Genomic DNA, 6,847 nt, shown 5'->3' on the forward strand with positions numbered 1-6,847 from the left:
AATGCCAGATCTCTATGGCAAGACGCATCATTCACCCAAGTTTTGTCCAAATCGTGCCAATGGTGTCTGAGATATTGCGTGTGACTAACGTGTGTACAGTTGATTACTATAGCGCCCAGCTTGGGCCAATCAGTGTCATTTTGTAAATGATAGATCTCTATGGCAAGACGAAATCATTCACCCAAGTTTCGTAAAAATTGTGCCAATGCTCCCGAGTGGCGCAGCGGTCTAATGCTTCACTACAGTGCTTGAGGCTTCACTACAGACCCGGGTTCGATCCCGGGCTGTGTCGCAGCCATCAGCAACTGGGAGACCCATGAGGCAGATGTTATTGCTCTAGCGACTCATTGTGGCGGGCGGGGCGCATGCACGCTGACTCGGTCGCCAGGTGTACTGTGTTTCCTCCGACACATTGGTGCGGCTGGCTTCCGTGTTAAGCGAGCAGTGTGTCAAGAAGCAGTGCGGCTTGTCAGGGTCGTGTTACGGAGGACGCATGGCTCTCGACTTACGCCTCTCCCGAGTCCGTACAGGAGTTGCAGCGATGGGACAAGACTGCAACTACCAATTGGATATCACGAAAAATATATATTTTTTATCGTGCCAATGGTGTCTGATATATTGCGTGTGACTAACGTGCTTACAGTTGATTACTATAGCGCCCACCTTGGGCCAATCACCATTCAACTGACTACCGAAGTCAGCCTGCAGGCGCCTGGCCCACCTCCCGGTCAAGGCCGGTTGTGACACAGCCTGGGATCGAACCCGGGTCTGTAGTGACGCGTCAAGCACTCGGGAGGCCTAAAGTTTGCATTTTCAATCTCGTTATAGCGAGTCCGAGACAACATGTGTGACTAAAGGACGGACAGAGACATATCCACAGTCCCCTCCCCGATTTCTTCATGGGGGAAAATGAAGGAAACATGCATTATGATAAGGTACTTACTGTTGCATGAACGCACACGCACAACGTTTTATTAATCGGTAAGGAAACAAAAGCCAAGGTGCGCCAGGGGGAAATGCGCTGCTGCACTCAACAAGTTTGTCAGGTTCTCACCGGAGAGTATGCAAATGTCCGCATGAGCAGAACAGGCGAGTGACGTATCACCCACAACGGCAGGTGGATATACAGGCTATCGGACCATAAGAGCTGTGAAATGTTAGCTTCCTGTGTACAAATTGTGCTGGCTGGGTTTTTGGAGCCCTCCTTCCACTCCAGTATCGGATCAGTCAACTCCTCCTTGTAATGCACTATCATGACTCACCCAGCAGGGAGGATTTAATATCAATTATGTTTTTTATTTTTTTAACGGAGTGGCTGCGGATCAGACTTTTCTTCCCAACAGCTAAAAGTCCCTAAGCTTCTGCTCATGTGAGGAATTCTTTACTTTACTCACTGTCTCTGATCTACTCATAGGGAACAGGCTACTCTGGCGAATGGTGCTCCTTTAATAAAGTTAGATAAAAGCTGAATCAATGTCTGCAAGATCACATAAAGACAGTACTCTACATAACATAACCCAATATAATAGCATAGTGTATGGCGTAGGATGATTGCGATCAGTGGCGGCTGGCCGATAGAGGGCGCTAGGAGCGCCGCCCCCTTAAATAAAATTATTTTTTTTAAAAATAAAAAATAAAAATAATAATAATAATAATAAAAACATCAGTATGTCAATATTTGTGTGTTTGAAATATGGAATGCACACAGTAATATGTGTAAGATATGATAGAAAATCATATTCAGCAACCTTTCCTCTGCCTGTCAAACGCCTCGTCAGCTCTGGGCGATACAGAAAGTGCCCCGAGGAGGCGGGTCTACGTAGCAGTTAAGCCAATTGCTAATTTAAGATATGAATGTATGACATAAAATGTAGCTAATCAGCGATTTTAATTCGAATCCAAGGAGGGCGATTATTTTATCGCCTCAAGCTCGCCCCTGATAAAATAAGGACCGGGCTCCAGTGGCGCCATTTTTACTAGACGACAATGGCGAAACGCAAAGCGTTACTCCTCCAAGACCCAACCCTAACTTCGGTGAAATCTCTCCTCCAAGATCCGTTTGAGAGGAGAACTTTGTCAGAGAAAGTTCGGGTGAAAGAGCTGGGCCCAGATCAACCTGACCTCTCAATCAGACAGCAGGCTAGCGAGAAAGGGAAGCAGTATATGCGCGGCTTCTCCCGTAGCTGGTACACCAGGAAGGCTTGGCTAGCTGGGTGCACTGATGCTAATGCTTTATTTTGCTTTCCGTGCTTGCTTTTTAAAAACGACGGGGTCAGATTCAGCATGGACAGGTACCGGAGTGAGGGGATATGAAGCACCTGTCAGAGAAGGTAAAGAAACATGAGAACACCAGGGCACACATGGACAACTCTGTAAAGCTAGCTGTATTAGGAAGGGTGAACATTGCTACGCAGCTGGATGACGGCCACAGGATTGCGGTGAGGAAACACAATGAGGAGGTGGATAAAAACAGGCACATTCTATCCAAAATTATCGATTGTGTGAAGTTCTGTGGGGCTTTTTGAGTTGGCCTTGCGTGGGCACGAGGAGACTGACTCCTCGGACAACCCTGGCATTTTCCGGGGCTTAGTGGATTTTGTTGCCTCCCTCGACAGTGTGCTGGAGGAGCACCTGAAGACAGCTACCGTTTTTAAGGGCACGTCAAAGACGATACAGAACGAGCTGTTGGACTGTATGTTGTCAGTGCTTAAGGATTACATCCTGGAGGAAGTAAAGAGTGCTGATTTTATCGCCATTCAAGCTGACGAGACGACTGACGTTTCCACCCACTGCCAGTTGGTGCTTGTGATACGCTACATCGATGCTAAAAGTAACGTCCAAGAGCGTTTTTTCGAGTTCATTTTGATCGAGAACGCAACCGCCGACACCATCGCTACAGCGCTGCTGGAGAGGCTCAGCACCATACTCTCACATGGACAAAAGGCCAAACTTATTGCCCAGGCTTACGACGGAGCAAGTGTGATGAGGGGAGCCACCGGCGGAGTGCAGCGTAAAATAGTGGATGTGTACGAAAATGCGCACTACGTCCACTGCTATGCACATCAGCTGAACCTCATCATGCAGCAGGCTACTTCACGCATCCCCAGGATCGGCACTTTCTTTTCCGACCTTGCAGGATTTTCTGCTTTCTTCTCCAGGTCTCCCAAGCGAACCACCGTGCTTGACGAAGTGGTTGCGCATAGACTCCCAGAGCCTCTACAACACGGTGGAACTTCCACAGTCGCGCTGTAAACACTGTGTACGAGTACAGGGATGACCTCCTAACGTGTTTCCAGACCATCAGAGACTCTGGGAACTTTGATGCCCCGACTGTCAGAGAGGCGGGGGCTTTGTGAGGATGCTCGAAGACGAGGCTTTCTGTTTTTTCCTGGCACTGTTCCACAAGATCATGCCAAATGTGGACATGCTTTTCAGCCAGCTGCAGAAGAGGAACATCGACCCTGTCTTCATTAAAGCACTTGTCCAGAGGTTCACAGAAAGCATGCTAAGAATCAGGTAAATAACTATATTTACTATTGGCTGATAAAGATGCTGTTAGAAAGATGAATAGTTCACTTACAACAGTTTAAAAGCCTAAATGTGTCTGGTCATCAAAGTGAGTGATTATCATAGAGCCGTCACAATTATATTTGTTTTAGTATTTTAAAAGGAAAGAGAAGACATTTACATTACATTTTAGTCATTTAGCAGACGCTCTTATCCAGAGCGACTTACAGTTAAGAGTGCATACATTTTTTCATACTGGCCCCCGTGGGAAACGAACCCCACAACCCTGGCGTTGCAAGCGCCATGCTCTACCAACTGAGCTACACGGGACCACATTAGTTTTGGCAAGATCTGAAAAAAGAAGTTGGTGGAGTGCAACCCTCAAACATTGAAGAATTACAGCAGTTTGCTGCTGAAGAATGGGCCAAATTGCCAGCAGAAAAGGTGCAGCAAGCTCATTGATGTCTACAATAAGCATATGTTGGCAGCTATCTTGGCCAAAAGCTGTGCAACCAAGTACTAGCTCCAGGGTGCCAATAATTTAGTCCATGACATTTGTCTATATTTTCTAAATTACAATTGTAAACTTAAGTTTACAGAAATATAATTAAAGGTGTGGAGACCCATTTTTTCCTCTCAAATTTCAACTGATTTTAGAAGAAATAGGGAATTATTTAAGAAAAGCCCAAGGGTGCCAATATATTTGGACACAACTGTATGCCTTCAGTCTAATTGGAATGTATGGCAGTAGAGTTGTTTGTATTTCTCCCTAACCAAAATGGCTGCCATTAGGATACCATTCAGGATTTTTTTCACCTGTGTTACCACGACAATCACGCCAAATGAGCATTGCATTTGTGTGCTCCTTCAGTGTGAATGCGCAAATTTGATATGGGTCACATGTAAAACTGATACATAATTGATACAGATTTACGGTATGTTGCCTATATATTACTATATACCGGTATTGATGCACAGACCAGTTTGGGTTTTTACTTTACCTTCTATAACGGTATTTCAATGTTTGGTTTGTTAAATGTGGTAATGCCACTCCGCCATGTGTAACGTCCGTTTTTCTAGTTTACTCCGCAATTTGGGTCGTCTCTCTCCCTCTCTCACCAAGTACCACCCCGTCACTCAAGGAGCGCAGTTGTTGTTACTCGACCACGAGAACAAGTGTTTGTCCAAAAAGACACAATCAGACGTTGATAATAATGCAGGAAAGTACTACACAGTTTGTAATAATTATTCAGGTGTCCACCAGGTCAATTTCTAGAAGAGGCCTAGTTGTTATTGAAGATTAACTTTATTGCTAAGTGCACAGCAGAACAAAATTATGTTGCATCCCTCTCACAAATGTAATAGAAAAGGCTTTAAAACGTAATAACATCAGTTAATTATGTACATCACAGGTTAAAAGCAGTTACTAGACATAGTTTGTGTGTATATACACACTATCTGTCTGTCTGTCTGTCTGTCTGTCTATATATATATATATATATATATATATATAAAGTCACTGGTTGTGTGTTGAGGGGGAATTACAGTGAGCTAAGAAGTCTGATTGCAAGTTATCAAATTAAACTTTATTTTTTGGACCCAGGGCCTCAATTCCCTCTTTGTGTGGGGACAGCGCATCTGACGAGCAGCAACAGCCCATCAAGCGACTGGAGGATGCTGGGACCAGGAGAACAACAGAGGTTGGCTATAGAGGTAAGTTGTGATGTAATTGTCAGTGTTTCCCCCTAGAACTTTTTTCAGGCCTGGTAGTATGTAGCCAAAACCCTGAACAATCAGCACCTTGGTAATCATATACTTGAGTTGGACATAGGCATGTGTCAGTCAGGATCACTTGCATCAAAATAGCTTAATTGCAAATTAAAGCTGATGATGTATCTTTTACAGGTATGTGATACCATCCTGAGTCATGCCAAAGAGAGGTTCTCCTTCACCCAGCACCTCATCAGCGCAACACTATTGCACGGAGAGTTGTTCCCACAACACAGTGTGAAGTTCCCGATACAGCGCTTGGAAACAACCGTGGAGGCGTACCCCATGTTGAACAAGGCCAAGCTCAAAACCGAACTGTCCCTCATCTATGAGAACAGTGAGTTCAAGGCTTGTAGTGGTGCAGTGCCCCTGTACCAGTTCTTCATGGAGAACAACCTTCAGAGCACTTTCACAGAGACTGCCAGCCTCCTCAAGATCCTCATCACCACACCCATGACAACTGCTGAGTCAGAAAGGTGCTTCTCTACACTGAAAAGGATCAAGACCTTCCTGAGAAACAGCATGACACAGGATCGCCTGAACGCTCTGGCCATGCTCTCCATGGAGAAGAAACTTGTCAGGGACATTCCTGACTTTAATCAAAGGGTCATTGAGAGGTTTGCCACTCAGAAGGACAGACGGGCAAAATTCCTGTACAAATAAGATGACAGACACACACACACAGAGCAGCTCTGGCCGACATGTTTCTTTGTATATAGTTGACCTTAGCATAAAAAATCCAGTTATATATGGTACTCTAGAAAGTCTTAATAGTGTCTTTGCTAATATTACTGTATATATGTTGTTTTGTATCAATTAATTGTTGCAGTTCTGGAGCACATTAACAATTAGTCACATTTAGTATGATCATAAAATACTGTATGCTATTCTTCCAGTCAAAGGTTTGAGTTCATCCACTTGATATCCATTTCTATATTATACATCCTTTTATACAGTGTAAGATTTCCTATAAACTTTATAATAATTTCATGTTATTGTCCACTTTCCACTCTGTTCTGACAGCATGCCTGTTGCGTTGCCTGTTTACTACCAATGGTAAAAAGTTCACTTTAAATGCAAATGAAAGGCTTGGGTTTGTGTAATATGTTTTTGTGTAAGAATGCCTCAACTTTTTTAATATTGGCATTAAATAATTACTAAATGTTTCACTGAGCACTGCTGTCCTGCAGTTTGTGTTAAAATATATCGCGATGGTTACAGGAAAAAAAAGTATGGCACAGCCCCACCGAGAATATTTTTCACCAGCCGCCACTGATTGCGATCAAACCTCAACAGCACGCGCCACTAGGAAGAATTTGCTTTGAAACTAAAAAACACAAGTAAGCAATTCTACAGCTTGTTAACACCACCTGCTCTAAAATTCGCTCATTCTACAATAATTCAAAACAACACTGTAGGCTACTTTGAAACTGTAGCCTATAACTCAAGAAGATATAAATGCATATTCCCATGAAACTGATTGTTGGTAGGCAGATGCTGCAGGGACACTTCACCAGTAAAACTGGAAGAATTATCATTCATTCATGATTGGCAGAGAAATACACAAGGC

The sequence above is a fragment of the Coregonus clupeaformis genome, chromosome 15 (genome assembly GCF_020615455.1).
Source record: "Coregonus clupeaformis isolate EN_2021a chromosome 15, ASM2061545v1, whole genome shotgun sequence".
In the NCBI taxonomy this organism is placed as follows: domain Eukaryota; kingdom Metazoa; phylum Chordata; class Actinopteri; order Salmoniformes; family Salmonidae; genus Coregonus; species Coregonus clupeaformis.